Source organism: Oryctolagus cuniculus, chromosome 5 (genome assembly GCF_964237555.1).
Source record: "Oryctolagus cuniculus chromosome 5, mOryCun1.1, whole genome shotgun sequence".
Lineage (NCBI taxonomy): Eukaryota > Metazoa > Chordata > Mammalia > Lagomorpha > Leporidae > Oryctolagus > Oryctolagus cuniculus.
Genome location: NC_091436.1, coordinates 143,035,079 through 143,050,722, shown reverse-complemented (window position 1 = coordinate 143,050,722; position 15,644 = coordinate 143,035,079). Strand labels below are relative to the sequence as shown.

The 15,644-nt window shown below is 43.3% G+C and overlaps 1 long non-coding RNA gene across 1 annotated transcript in view; it reads left to right on the top strand.

Moving 5' to 3' along the window:
* Positions 1 to 2,483: 2,483 nt before the first annotated feature.
* The window catches only part of LOC138849694 (uncharacterized), a 38,268-nt gene continuing 25,107 nt past the window's right edge, over positions 2,484 to 15,644 (top strand). The window contains exon 1 of the long non-coding RNA XR_011388743.1: positions 2,484 to 2,913. This is a non-coding gene — a long non-coding RNA (uncharacterized lncRNA). The remainder of the gene's footprint in view (positions 2,914 to 15,644) is intronic.

Genomic DNA, 15,644 nt, shown 5'->3' with positions numbered 1-15,644 from the left:
GGCTTAGGCCTTACCATGGCTCTCCCCTCAATAAGTCACACTAGTAATGGGAAAACACTTTGTACACTGGGGAGGAACTGAATGTGTAATTGAAAAGCTGTACCCAATTTGCTCAGCCCCAGAATCTGACAGTTCGAAAGGTAAAATGTGCTTCTTGCTAAAGATGGATTGTGAACTGGATTAGAAAATCATGACTGTGATTGCTGTGGCAATGTGGTAGCTCAGGAGTACCCTTGACAGCTGCAATGGAACCCATCATTTTGGCTAACAGGGGACTGTGTCACCATTCCAAGTGATTTTAACTGCATTTCTCCCTCTAACCTGTAGATAAGAAGCAGGATTCAGAGTTGATTCCCTTTATATAAATCCATGAAGAAAAATGAGGCTGTTTATCAGGTTCTTGGGAAACTGAAGATTTGGCTAGATTTAGTAAGACCCTGTGACAAATACAAAGTATTTCCAAGAATAATAGAAGAAATAGACAATGTAGTATTCTAAAAGTATGTTCAGTTATGCATTAGGTTAAAATGGAAAATAAATTATAGGTGGAATTGTACATAACAATAAAAGATTTCTGAGCTTCCACCCCTACCCACTTATTAAGAGTCATATTCAAGAGGTCACAACTTTGTTAAAGCAAAAGACACTGATGATCTTTGGTGTCAAAATGGGTTTGATATGTGTTAGTAAAATAATAATATTAATAATAGCTAACATAAATGCTTATCATGTACCAAGGACAAAGCTAATCACTTCTATACATCTCATAGAGGGCACAAAAACAAGCATTCAAGGGGCTGGCATTGTGATGTAGCAATTAAGGCCACTGCCTATGTTGCCAGCATCCCATATGGGTTCTGGTTCCAGTCCTGGATGTTCCACTTCTGATCCAACTCACTGAAAATGGCCTGGGAAAAGCAGCGGAAGGTGGTCCAAGTGCTTGGGCCCCTGCCACCAATATGGGAGACCTGGAGGAATTCCTGTCTTCTGGCTTCTGCCTGGCCCAGTCATGACTGTTTAGGCCATCTGGGGAGAAACCAGAGGATGGAAAGTCTATCTCTGTCTCTCCCTCTCTCTGTAACTCTGATGTTCAAATAAATAAATAAACCTTAAAAAAAGCATTCCATATATGATAGGTATTGTCTGAGTTATCACATATCACTATTACAATCCTATAAGTTATGTGCCCCTTATTGTGACCATTCTGCAATGAGGAAACAGGTCCCAATACATTAGATAATTTATTCAAGTTTCCTCAGCTGCATACCCTAATGTAGGATAGGACATCAACTCACTTTTTTTTTTAAGATTTATGTATGTTTCTGTTTGGGGAAGGGGGAGAGAGAGAAGAGAGAGAGATCTCCCATCCTCTGGTTCACTCCCCAGATGGCTGCAAAGAGCTTAGGCTAGGCTAGACTGAAACCAGGAGCAGGGACTCCATCCACGTCTCCCATGTGAGTGGCAGAGGACCACACATTTGGACCATTTTCTACTGCTTTTCCAGGCTCAATTGTAGGACGCTGGATCAGAAACAGAGCAACTGAGACTCAAACTGGTGTTCTGATAAGGATTGCCAACATCTCAAATGGTGGCTTAGCCTCTGCACTACAGTGCTATCCCCTCAACTCATTTCTCTGTGATCTGGGAGCACATACTTTGTGCGCAGATACTCTCATGCCTCCTTGTTATCCATGTTGCCCTTTTCATGTTGATGTCATCTATGTGGCAAAACCAATTGTCCAATTGAATGCTAGCATTATAAGTAAGAGTATAGGCTTTGGGCCCAACTCTGCTCCTGAACAACTGTGTGGCCATCTCTAAGTTCCTTAATCTCTCCATGCCTGAGTTTCCTTACCCGTGAAATGAGGATAACACCTCCCTCATAGAGTGACTGAAAGAAAAATAATGACACTCAATAAATTTGCTGTTAATGTTGCCTGTTATTAGTTCTAAATGCACCTGCTATCTCAGATGTAAATAGCCTCTCTGTGACATAATTGCCTAGTGTTTGATAAAAGTCATAGTTATGCCGGAAGGACATGTTTTGAATTTGGAGAATTGCCATCCTCCTGGCTAGCAGCTATCAATTCTGGAAGACTGAGCATGCCCAGCCTGTGAGAGCCTTAAGACACAGAACAGAGCCATGGTATCAAGCACTCTTTGCCTCTGGGATTTGCAGACACTGAGGAGCATGTGTGAAGGGGACTTAAATGGCCAGAGTCTCATTTACACTGAGCATGTGTGAAGCTGTCAGTTCAGCCACAAGCTCAAATCTGCTGCTTTCAGAATCACCAGCACAGTTGCTGCTAGTTAGCGAGGAGGTTGGAGAGGTGAGAAACAAGCCGGGCAGGCTTTCCTTCCAGAAAGTGTTAACCCCGCATCTGTCATTCCATCATAGCTTCATCTCTCTACCTCTCAAAGGCCCTGTCTGCTGAAGAATCCACTGAAAGGATTTAAATACCCCTGGATGGTCCAAGCCTCAAGTGGTCAGGATGATTGGCCACTTTGATCACCTGACATCTTTGGCAAGGACATGGATGAAAAGTAAAACACTTCCAGGGATTGGACCCAACAGGGTGAGAGAGCAAGTGTTAAGAATTGAGTAGGATTTGTCTCCCCAAAACCCCTGCAGCTGTTTAAACTCTGGTTTCTTTATGTTAATTGCTGATTCATTAAGGAGGAGGGGGTTGATGTAACGATGGCCTCTGAGAGGTGGGGCTGGTCTTTAGGTTACTGGGTTGCACCCTCCGAGGGTGGTTCTCAAAAGAGGTTTTGATGGTTTGAGTTCAAGTTCTGCCTTGCTGTGCGCACTCTCTCTTTCAAGCTCACCATGCGATCACAGTGTCTGTACCTGCTGTAACCACTCTCCACCAGTTCCCAAATGATGAGGCCATGGATCCTGCAACCTCCACTGTAAGTCGAAATAAACTTTCTCTCTCCCCAAGATGCTCCTCTTGGGTATTTTATTAAAATAACGAAAAGCAAACTGATATAGCAGGCAAGGAAACCAACCTAGAGGCACTGCTCTTACCCACAGCCCTGGGCATTAACACTTTGGCTTGCCTATAAGAAAGCGTTCATAAAATTGAGTTGATTTTCTGTGTCTTTGTCTGCAATTCTGTACTGAAAAATTCAGCAACCAGTAACTCCCAGTCTCCACATGTCCACACTGAGAATTCCAGGAAGTCTCAGTCTTTCCAGAACAAATGAAGGCCTGATTATTAAATTATGTTTATCATTCAACCATCAGTAGTTCACACACTTAAGTCTAACTAAAAATCAGCTACTCTGCTTAGTGATTGTAACAAAGGAGGTAATTGTTCAGTAATTCTAAACACTTAACCTCCATGTTAAGCAGGAAATACACTCTGCTTTCTCTCGGTTTATTTATTTAATGATTGAAAGCCATAGTCACAGAGAGAGAGAGAGAGACCTTCCATCTGTTGTTTTACTTCCTAAATGCCTGCAACAGCTGGGGCTGGACTAGGCCAAAGCCAGGTACCCCAGCTGGGTCTCCCACATGGGTATCAAGAACCCCAGTGCTTGGATCACCATCTGCTGCTCCCCAGGTACATTAGCAGGGAGCTGGACTGGAAGTAGACACAGGACTTGAACTAGGCACTCTGAGAAGGGATGTGGATGTTCCAAGTGGTGGCTTTACCCACTGCACCACAAGGCCTGTCCCAGGGGGCTTTCTGTTTACTTTTTAAATTTTTATTTATTTATTTTGAAAGTCAGAGCTACTTTGAGAGAGAGAGATGGAGAGAGAGGGGGATCTTCCATCTACTAGTTCACTCCTCTGATGGCCACAATAGCAAAAGCTGAGCCAGGAGCTTTGTCAGGGTCTCCCATGTGGGTGGCAAGGGTCCAAACACTTGGGATGTCTTCTGTGGCTTTTCTCAGGCCACTAGCAGGGAGCTGAATCAGCAGCCAAGGCATGAACCAGTGCCCTTATGGGATGCCAGCATTGCAGGTGGTGACTTTACCCACTACACCGCAACACCAGCCCTTGCTTTCTCTTTAAATGCAAGTTTCTCTCAGGCAGGTTTAACTTGTCTTTGTGTTGATGAAGGTGTCTTCAATAGCTTAGAAGCTGCTGTCCTTGCACGGCTGTTAAGGTGAAGAAGCCAGAGGGGCTTAAAGTCAGATCTCACAACCATAGAAGAAATGCTCAAGTTCACTTAGTTTGAATGGAAAAGTTTTCTTATCCAACAAAGAGACATTCGAGATTCATACTTAAATATTATTTTTAAAAATACTCTTCTGGGGCTGGTGCTGTAGCTCAGTGGGTTAAAGCCCTGGCCTGAAGCACCAGCATCCCATATGGGCACCATATGGGATGTTCTAGTTCAGTTCTAGTTCCGGCTGCTCTTCTCTGATCCAGCTCTCTGCTATGGCCTGGGAAAGCAGTAGAAGATGCCCCAAGCCCCTGGGGCCCTGCACCCGCAGACCCGGAAGAAGCTCCTGGTAACTGGCTTTGGATCGGCACAGCTCCGGCTGTTGCAGCCATCTAGGGAGTGAACCAGCAGATGAAAGACTGCACTCTCTGGCTCTACCTCTCTCTGTAACTCTGTTTTTCAAACAAATAAAATAAATCTTTAAAAAATACTCTTTTATCTTTGAGTGTCTTGTATTTGCTTTCTTCCCCCTCAGAATATGTTTACTCATTTTAAAATTTCAAGTGTTGTTAATTAGTTCTCACATGAAGATTGTTGCCTTTTGGATTTTGATTGGGATTTTTATTTATTGAGGAAGATGCTTATTACTAAATTGTTATGCTGAAGTGTTCCTACATCCTTGCTCAGTCTCCTACCCTGGGAAACCACATGTGGGTTTTTGAGGCCTACCTTTCATGTTCCATTTTCTAGTTAAGCAAATCCAATGATAATAATGCATAACAACATTGGTCACAGACAAGAACCCACCTCATCATTCATTCATTCTTTCTTTTTAAAGACTTATTTAAAATGCAGACCATCAGAGAAAAATCTGTCTGCTGGTTCACTCCCCAAATGGCTTCAATAGCTAGGTCTGGGCCAGGCTGAATCCAGGAGCCAGGAACTCCATCAGGGTCTCCCACTTGGGTGACAGGGCCCCAAGAATTTGTGCCATCATCTGCTACCGTCATGGGAACATTAGAGGGGAAGTGGATTGGGAGTAGGGCAGCTAGGACTTGAACTCACACTCTAATGTGGGATGCTGGTGTCACAATAGGAGGCTTAATCTGCTGAACCACAACACTGGCCTACATGATTCCTTCTTTCCTCCCATATTCTAACCCAGAATTCAGGAACAATTAGTCTAGATCAAGGATTCAGCCTTTGACAAAGTCTTAAGAGCTCTGTCCTTTTCTCTCCTTTGGGAATTCCCAACACACAGAGCACAGGTGGATGGAACTGAGACCTGGCTCAGCAGACCCTTATGCAGCCAGAAATGCCCTCTCCTAGCTAGAAAGGAAGCATGCTTTTGGAAACAAGGTTTGGCTAGGAACCTTGGCTCCACCCTTATTAGTTGATGGAACTTGGGACTATTCTCTAGCTTCCTGAGCCTCTCTTTCCCCATCTTTAGCAGCATGGATTAAAATAAGTAAATCACCAATTGGTACTGAGAATTGACCAAGACCACATTTGAAAAGTGAATGGCAATGGAGGTTGGCGCTGTGGTGCAGTGGATTAACGCCCTTGCCTGAAGTGCCGGCATCCCGTACAGGTGCCCATTCTAGTCCTGGCTGTTCCTCTTCCCATCCAGCTCTCTGCTATGGCCTGGGAAAGCAGTAGAACATGGCCCAGGTACTTGGGCCCCTGCACCTGTGTGGGAGACATGGAAGAAACTCCTGGATCCTGGCTTCAAATCGGCACAACTCTGGCCGTTGCGGCCATCTGAGGAGTGAGCCATTGGATGGAAGACCTTTCTCTCTCTCTCTGCCTCTCCTTCTCTCTGTGTAACTCTGACTTTCAAATAAATAAATAAATTTTTATTTTTTTTAAAAAAGTGAATGGCAAAAGAGATTTAACCCACGTTAATTTCCTGCCTCTGATCTGGTGATGGATTATAAGTTTCTAACTCCCTCTATAAACCTCTCCTTTTCAGAACATCATCATTTTGTCCTTGACAGCTGTCCTCACGGGATTTATGATTTATAAAGATTTAGGGAATAATGCTAATTTAAAAGTCCTTGTAGCTGGGGCCAGCACTGTGGTGTAGTGGGTAAAGCTGCTACCTGCAGTGCTGGTATCCCATGTGGGCGCCGGTTTGAGTCCCGGCTGCCCTACTTCCAATTCAGCTCTCTGCTATGGCCTGGGAAAGCAGAAGAAGATGGGCCAAGTCCTTGGGCCCCTGCACCCACATGGGAGACCCAGAGAAAGCTCCTGGCTCCTGGCTTCGGTCAGCACAGCTCCAGCCATTGTTGCTGATGGAAGACCTCTCTCTCTCTCTCTCTCTCTCACACACTCTCTCTCACTCTCTGCCTCTCCTTCTCTCTTTGTGTAAACCTGACTTTCAAATAAATAAATAAATATTTAAAGAAATTTAAATAAAGTCCCTGTAGCTGGGGCAGACACATGGTGCAGCAATTAAGTAGTCACTTAGGACACCTGCGTACTCCATCAGACCGCCTGGTTTGAGTCCCAGCTACTCTGCTTCTGGTCCAGTTTCTGGTGATGTGCACTCTGGGAGGCAGCACGTAGTGGCTAAAGTACTGGATCCCTGCCACTCATGTGGGAGACTCCAACCGAGTTGTAGGTTCCTGGCTTTTTCCTCACACAGCCTAACTGCTGAGGGCATTTCAAAAGTGAACCAGTGGATGAAAGACCTTTCTCTTGATCTTTCTCTTGTTCTCTCTGTCTCTCTGCCTTTCAAATACTAAATATTTTTAAATGTTTTATATAATTTTTATAATTTTAAGTATAAATAAATTTTAAATTTCTTTGTTACTGCTAGCAAGACTTAAGCAACAAATAGAGAAAAGTAAGTAAGATGAATAATGGGTTCAGTGGGGGTGCTGCACAAAGATATGCCCAAGCCATAAATCCCAGAACCTACATATGTGTTCTTACTTAGAAAAATAAAGTCTTTGCAGATACAATGAAGTTAGGGATCTTGAGAGAAAGAGGTCATCCTGGATGCTCCAGGTGGGCCCTACATACACTTGGAGTTAGGCAGAGAGAAATCACACAGGCAGGAGAGGGGAGGCAATGTAGCCACAGAGGCAGAAACTGGAGTGTTGTGGCCACAAGGCAAAGAATGCTGACAGTCATCAGAAACGGGAGGCAAAGGGCACATCAGCTGCCTGGGCCCCCAGAAAGTACAGCTCTGCTGCATTACAAACTGCTGGCCTCCCAACTGTCAGAGCAGATTTCTGTCACTTTAAGCCACCAAATTTGGGATACTTTGCCACAGCAGCCACAGGAAACTAATACAATGCCACTGTTATTACTAATAAATATAGGTTAGTGTTATTTCAGTCAAACCTTTATTTCTTCATCTGTGCTATAGAGAAGCAATAGAAGTCCCTACTATGGCATTTTTCCCCAACTAGAACCCTTCCAAAACCAGTAGCAGCTGCAATGGAGGTCAAGGGTAAACGGAAGAGTTCCCTGACACTGAAGTCATATGACTGATCATTCTGCTTTACATCACCCAAAGTGCCCCATGACTGCTATGGAGAAACTACAGTGAGAGAAGGGTTTATGTGTGCACTTGTCTGTCAGTGTTGACAATGCCCGTGAAATCAGAGTCCGCTACCTTGGACCTTCTCACCAGAGAGGGGCTTTGCATCCTCAACTTGCAAGCACTCCAAGTTCACCAAACAGGGATTATGAAGCTATCTTGTGATTCTATCACCTGCATGTGAACATGCAAAGGTGATAACCTCCAGCAGTAGTAAAACATTAGCTCAATTCTCTGACCTCTGAAAAAAAAATCCATTTATCACCATTTGGCATCTTTGGGTTTGACTCATTTGGGATATTGTTTTCTTTTTATGAGTACACAATGAGCTAAGGTTCTCTCAAGGGTATAGCTGTGTGCTTAGGAAGGCAAGTTTATAAGATTTTCTTATCTCTAACCACTGAAAATTAGTTTTCTCCTAGAAAAACAATTTCTCTTTTTCCTAGGGGTGTAGTACAACTGGAAGCTCAGAGCACATCAAGAACAAAATATCAAAAGTGATTTTGAAGGTGGTTTGGAACTTTGAGCAGAGACAGGGTGCCCCTTCTTCCTGTGCTGTTAGTAAGACTGGAATGGAGGTTGGGGGCAGGGGGTTGTCTTACAACCCACTTCAATCAGGTTAATGGGCTTTCCAATCATCAGTAGGGAAGGGCAGGTAGAACCCAGCATCTTTTAAGTGATGCTACCAGATCCTTGGCTTGTTTTACAATTCCTTTAGTAAGTACGTGAATTTAACTTCAGTCGATCTTTCCACTTTTTTTCATAGCTTCCGCTTATTTGGTACATTTGATTGCTCTCTTCCAAAAGAAGTGGGAAAGTATCAGTTAGAAAGCATTTTTGGGGCTGGTGCTGTGGGGTAGTGGATAGAGCTGCTGCTTGCAGTGCCGGCATCCCATTTGGGTGCCAGTTCTAGTCCTGGCTGCTCTTCATCCAATCCATCTCTCTGCTATGGTCTGGGAAAGCAGTGGAAGATGGCCCAAGTCTTTGGGCCCCTGCACCCACATGGGAAGACCTGGAAGAAGCTCCTGGCTCCTGGCTTTGGATCAGCACAGCTCCGGCCGTTACAGCCCACTTGGGGAGTGAACCAGTGGATGGAAGACCTTGCTTTCTCTCTGCCTCTCCTTCTCTGTGTAACTCTGACTTTCAAATAAACAAATAAATCTTAAAAAAATTGAGAGCATTTTCACCTATTTTTGACTCTATTTCTTTAGGAGAAAGTTTTATTAGGCATTTCCTGCTTCTATATACAAGCTATCCCTGGAAACTAAGCGGTTTCTTATGGATCAGTACTAATTTCTCAGCCACATGTACTTTGTTTCCAGCACAGAATAGATGCTCCATAAATATTAACTGACTCCTAAATGAATATATGAATATACATGGTAAGCATCATAACTTTAAAAAGCATCAAATGAGTAAACCATAAATAAAGAATATGTCTTTAATAGACAGCATGAAAAGGATGGAGTTGACAAAGGCAGAGCTGCACTGATCAATATTTAACCACCTCTGCTCTATGTCAAGTACTGTTTAGCACTGCGAATGAATGCAGTGAACAAGACAAAGTCCCTCCTCTCATGCGACAGCCATTCTAGCTGGGGAAATAAACAAGGATAAAGACAATGTTACAGGTTCTACTTGAGATGAATATAGACATTCACCCAAAACCAAACATACGTGTTGGTTGACTTTCAGGTTGACTGATTCTGGTCCTTCTTGAACCCTTACTTTACATTCCCAAATTTTTTTTTAACTTTTATTTAGTAAATATAAATTTCCAAAGTACAGTTTATGGATTACAATGGCCCCCCCCCCATAACTTCCCTTCTACCCGCAACCCTCCCATCTCCCGCTCCCTCTCCCATCCCATTCACATCAAGATTCATTTTCAATTATCTTTATATATAGAAGATCAATTTAGTATATATTAAGTAAAGATTTCATCAGTTTGCACCCACACAGAACTTAAAGTATAAAATACTGTTTCAGGGCCGGCGCCATGGCTCACTAGGCTAATCCTCCGCCTTGCGGTGCTGGCACACCGGGTTCTAGTCCCTGTTGGGGCACCAAATTCTGTCCTGGTTGCCCCTCTTCCAGGCCAGCTCTCTGCTGTGGCCAGGGAGTGCAGTGGAGGATGGCCCAAGTGCTTGGGCCCTGCACCCCATGGGAGACCAGGAGAAGCACCTGGCTCCTGCCATCGGATCAGTGCAGTGTGCCGGCCACAGCACGCTGGCCGCGGCGGCCATTGGAGGGTGAACCAACGGTAAAGGAAGACCTTTCTCTCTGTCTCTCTGTTTCTCTCACTGTCCACTCTGCCTGTCCAAAAAAAAAAAAAAAATACTGTTTCGTGACTTGATCAGCTTTTGTCCTGACGGTTGATGTACAATGTAATACTTTATCCATTTTAGTATTTTTTTGTTCCAGTACCATTGGTTGAACTCTGTAATTAACACACAATAATTCTTAGGTATTTAAATTTTAACTGAAAAGTGATCCTGTTAGGAATTTGGAAAACATTATGCTGAGTGAAATAAGCCAATCCCAAAGGGACAAATACCACTTGTTCTCCTTGATAGGTGACAACTAACTGATCACCAAAAAGGCAACCTGTTAAAGTGAAATGAACACTATGAGAAACGATGACTTGATCAGCCCTTGCCCTGACTGTTGATCATAATGATAGGACTAAGAACCAAAGGGATCACATAAGCAAGAATAGTGTCTGCAAATACTAGCTGATAGAATAAAAAAGGGAGAGAATGATCCAACATGGGAAATGAGATACACAGCAGACCCATAGAATGGCAGATGTCCTAAACAGCACTCTGGCCTCAGAATCAGCCCTTAAGGCATGCGGATCCAGCTGAAAAGCCCATGAGAGTATTTCAGGCATGGAAAGCCAAGACACTCCGGGGAAAAAAAAACCTAAATGAAAGATCTCTGTGAGTGAGATCCCAGTGGAAAGAACGGGTCATCAAAGAAGGAGGTACCTTTCTCTGAAGGGAGGAGAGAACTTCCACTTTGACCATGGCCTTGTCTAAATATGATCAGAATCAGTGAACTCAGGGGGCTTCCATAGCCTTGGCAGCTCATGACAAGAGCCTAGGGTGATTACTGATGCCATAAACAAGAGTGCCAATTTGTTAAGTCAACAACAGGAGTCACTGTGCACTTACTCCTCATGTAGGATCTTTGTCCTTAGTGTGCTGTACATTGAGATTTAATGCTATAACTAGTACTCAAGCAATATTTTTCACTTTATGTTTCTGTGTGGGAGCAAACTGTTGAAATCTTTACTTAATGTATGCTAAACTGATCTTCTGTATATAAAGAGAATCGAAAATGAATCTTGATGTGAAGGGAAGAGGAGAGGGAGTGGGAAAGGGGAGGGTTGCGGGTGGGAGGGACGTTATTGGGGGGAAGCCATTGTAATCCATAAGCTGTACTTTGGAAATTTATATTCATTAAATAAAAGTTAAAAAAATACTGTTTCAGTACTAGTTATAGCATTAGTTCACATTGAACAACACATTAAGGACAGAGATCCTACATGAGGAGTAAGTGCACAGTGACTCCTGTTGTTGACTTAACAAATTGACACTCTTGTTTATGGCATCAGTAATCTCCCTAGGCTCTAGTCATGAGTTGCCAAGGCTATGGAAACCTTTTGAGTTTGCCAGCTTCGATCTTATTTAGACAAGGTCATAGTCAAAGTGGAAGTTCTCTCCTCCCTTCAGAGAAAGGTACCTCCTTCTTTAAATGATTTTTAAAAATTTATTCGAAAGGCAGAGTTACATAGGCAGAGAAAGGGAGAGGTTTTCCATCCACTGGGTCCCTGCTCAAATGGCCAAAACAGCTGGAGATATGCTGATCTGAAGCCAGGAGCCTGGAACTTCTTCCAGGCCTCCCACATGGGTGCAGGGGCCCAAGGACTTGGTCCATCTTTTGCTGCTTTTAGGTGCATTTGCAGGGAGTTGATTGAATGTGGAGCAGTGTAGCATATTTTAAATGGAAGAGACCCACATTTTCAAGTTTATGTTCAAAGTCACCATTTTTTTGAGGATGTTTCCAGATTTTCAATTTCTCTCTTTGCAAATAAACTGATCTTCAAAATTTCATGAGTTATTAAAAAACAGTATTTTTTTAAAGCAAGTCGGTAATATTTTAATTGTCAACAAGCATCCAGCACCATTTAAACAGTACAGGAAGCAACATGGATTTCTGGGTACTTGTCTCAATGTAAGTCATCATCCCCAGGATCCTCTCAGCTGTAGTTCATACATCCCAGTGACACTCTCAAATGAAACCAGCATAACATATAGTCTATATCACAGCCAGAAGCAGTTTCCAAAAGTCTAACCCAGGAAGATGGAAGCAGTTCAGACTAGGATGGCCAAAGTGAAATTGGCAAGAAGTAGTAAGATTTCTGGTATCTTTTATGGAGCCAATAGGATGCGCTGATTTTTGCAAGCAGCATATTAGGAAATGAGAGGAGCCTCCAAGACTTAGGGACCAAGAAACTGTAACGTGAAGTTACCATTTACTAAGATTTCGTTTCATTTCACTTCTCGGCAGTGCAGAGAGAGTAGGCTGAGGAAAGCAGATGTTCTAGACTCAAGTTCTGAGGATGCTGTTTGAGATTTCTGTGATTCAAGGAGTATACTACAAAAGCTCATGGGAAAATGGAATTAAGAGATGAGTTTAGGGGTGAGGACTTGGCTTAATGGTTAAAACTCCTGCATCCCACATCAGAGTGCCAGTGTCTGATACCCAGCTCTAGCTCCTGACTCCAGCTTCCTGCTAATGCAGAATCTGGAAGGCTCAAATTGCAGGGTTCCTGCTACATACACAGGAGACTTGGAGCGAATTCTCAACTCCGGCTTCATCCCTGGGCCCGGGCCCAGCCACTGTAGGCATTTAGGGAACAAACAAGCTGATTGGAGCTGTGTGAGTACAGAGCTCTCAGTCTCACACACACATACACACATACACACACACACACACACATGTTTATGTATTTGTGTATACACACACATATATGTTATTTTGGTATAAAAACTTGAAATCTGTACAAAAAATGATCTTCAAAAAGTTCATAGACAATGTATATTCTAAAAAACTGTTCATGAATTTTTAAATGACTTTTACGTGATTTTCTTTTCTTTTTTAAAGAGATTTATTTATTTATTTGAAAGGCAGAGTTATAGAGAGGCAGGGGCAAAGAGAGAGAGAGAGAGCAAGGTCTTCCATCCACTGATTCACTACCCAAATGGCCACAATAGCCAGAGTTGGGCTGATCTGAAGCTAGGAGCCAGAAGCTTCTTCTGGGTCTCCCATGTGGGTGCAGGGGCCTAAGTGCTTGAGCCATCTTCTACTGCTTTCCCAGGCCATAGCAGAGTTGGATCAGAAGTAGAGCAGCCAGAACTTGAACCAGTGCCCATATGGGATGCCGGCACTGCAGCTGTTGGCTTTACCCGCTACGCCGCAGCACTGGCCCCTATACATGAATGTTTTAAAAAATGGCATGCACTGGGGCTGGTGCTGCGGCAAAGTGGGTAAAGCCACCGCCTGTAGTACCGGCAACCCATATGGGTACCTGTTCAAGACTCAGCTGCTCCACTTCCAATCCAGCTCTCTGCTATGGCCTGGGAAATCAGTAGAAGATGGCACAAGTGCTTGGGTCCCTGCACCCGCGTGGGAGACCCAGAAGAAACTCCAGGCTCCTGGCTTCAGATTGCCGTAGATCTGGCTGTTGTGGCCAACCGGGGAGTGAACTACCAGATGGAAAAGCTCTCTCTCTCTGCCTCTCCTTCTCTCTGTGTAACTCTGACTTTCAAATAAAAAGTAAGTAAATCTTTAAAATGATTCATGCACTAAAATAAATTTATCTGTTACTTTCATTTCTTGCTGAACTTTCAAAAAATTAATGACCTATATCCAAGAGGAGCTCCAATAGACAGATTTTGCCAGGGCAGAAGGAGGGCTAGTATCACAAGTAAGAAAGTTCCATGCTCAAGGGATTTGGAAATGATGGATAAAACATGACACACTGCTTTACTCTAGAACTTCTTAACATTTTTAGCTCAAATACACTTTGTGAACATTCAAAAGAAGGATTCAAGTTTTACTAAACTTATTTATAACACACTTATTTTGGGGAACTTCCAGTTACACTATTATACAAGACATGCTGTAGACAATACAATTGAAAACCATTAATATTAACTGTACTCTTTAAGTTTTATTTATTTTTTGTTTTGTTAAAAGATAAAATTGGAGAGAGGTATCCTCCATCTGTTGATTAACTCCCCAAATGCCTGCAACAGCTGGAGCTGGGCCAAGCCAAGCCAGGAGCCCTGAACTCCATCTTAGTCTCCCACCTGGGTAGTATTCAAATCATCACTTGCTGCTTCCCAGGGTGCACATAAGCAGGAAGCTGGATTGAAAGAGGGGCCAGGACTTGAACTTCTGCATTCCAATATGTGCTGCAAGCATCCCAAGAGCAGTATAACTGCTCACAGCACCTGTTCCTAATTCTAGTTTTTAAACAGATTTCATCACCTTGAAACAGGACAGCACACAAAGCCATATGATTTGGAACTTATGTTCTTCAATCACTACTTAATTACTTTTGTAATACTTAGCAATTCTTGTGAATTAATAGAGCCCTGTTTTAGTTTGGGAAGTATATTCTTAACAGTTTGGTTGCAAGAATCAGACCCTAGTGTTAAAAGAGTCAGCTCATCCCTTGAGTGTACTAATAAAGTCAAGTTTCTGAAGCTACAGAACAGGGAGTCAGCATTGTGGTATAGCATGTAAAGCTGCCACCTGTGACACTAGCATCCCATATGGGCACTAATTCATGTCTCTGGTGGTTTCACTTCTGATCAAGCTCCCTGCTAATGGGCATGGGAAAGCAGCAGCAGATGGCCCAAGTGCTTGGGCCCCTGCACACATGTGGGAGACCTGGAAGAAGCCCCTGGTTTTGGTCTGGCCTGGCCCTAAACCAGAAAATGGAATATTTTTTTTCTCTCTCTCCCTCTCTTTGTACTCTGCTTTTATAAATAAAATAAATTAAAAAAATAAGAATTAAAAATAAAGCACAGGGTAAAAGGCTTAACCCCATGAAGCTCATGTAGAAATATTGTTGTTCTTCACCACAATCTCGCATATGAATCTTTGTTAATTTTAGCTTAGGACCTCTTTTCCTACCACTATCACAGTACTGTTCTCTGATGATTTCATGTTTTCCCAGAACTTAAGCCACATACACATCAATGACTCCCAAATCCGTATCTCCAGCTTGGCTTTCTCCTGAAATCTAGGATGGCGTTTTCTACTTTTATCACCAATTGCATTGCAGTGTCCTAGAAACATCTCAAACTCAGTTTTCCAAACTAAAATCAACCTTCCCCTCAAGATCTGTTCTTCTTCCTGAAAAGTTTATTTCACTTTATTCCACCATTGTGCTTCTGTTGCCCTAAACATAAATCTAGAATCATCCTCCACTCCTTGCCTCCCTTTCCTTCACCCCTGCCATCACTACTTTCTCAGTACCTTCCCATCTTCCTCTTCTTGTTCCAGGGCTATGGCCTTGGTTCGGGATCTCATCTTCTACCTGAATGACTTCATTCACTTTCTTATGGTCTTGCTACCTGCCTTCTGCATGGGGCCACCAGCAACCCGTGTCCCTTGCTGTGGTCAGAACTACCATATCAAGTGGAAAACTGGTCAAGTAACTCCCCCGACTGAAGATCACCACTAGTCTCATCAGCACCACAATAAAGCCTGTGTACCTTAGAGTAGCTTCCAGGCCAACCCATCTTCCCGGCCTCACTGCCCATCATGGCCCCAAGACACAGAGGACAACTATTTCTGTGCACAACTTGAACTTTCAAACCTACCTGTCCTCATACTTCCTAGAGTCTCTGCTGCGAATACAACCCCCTTCACCCCATTGAGTTTAAGTCCTTAAA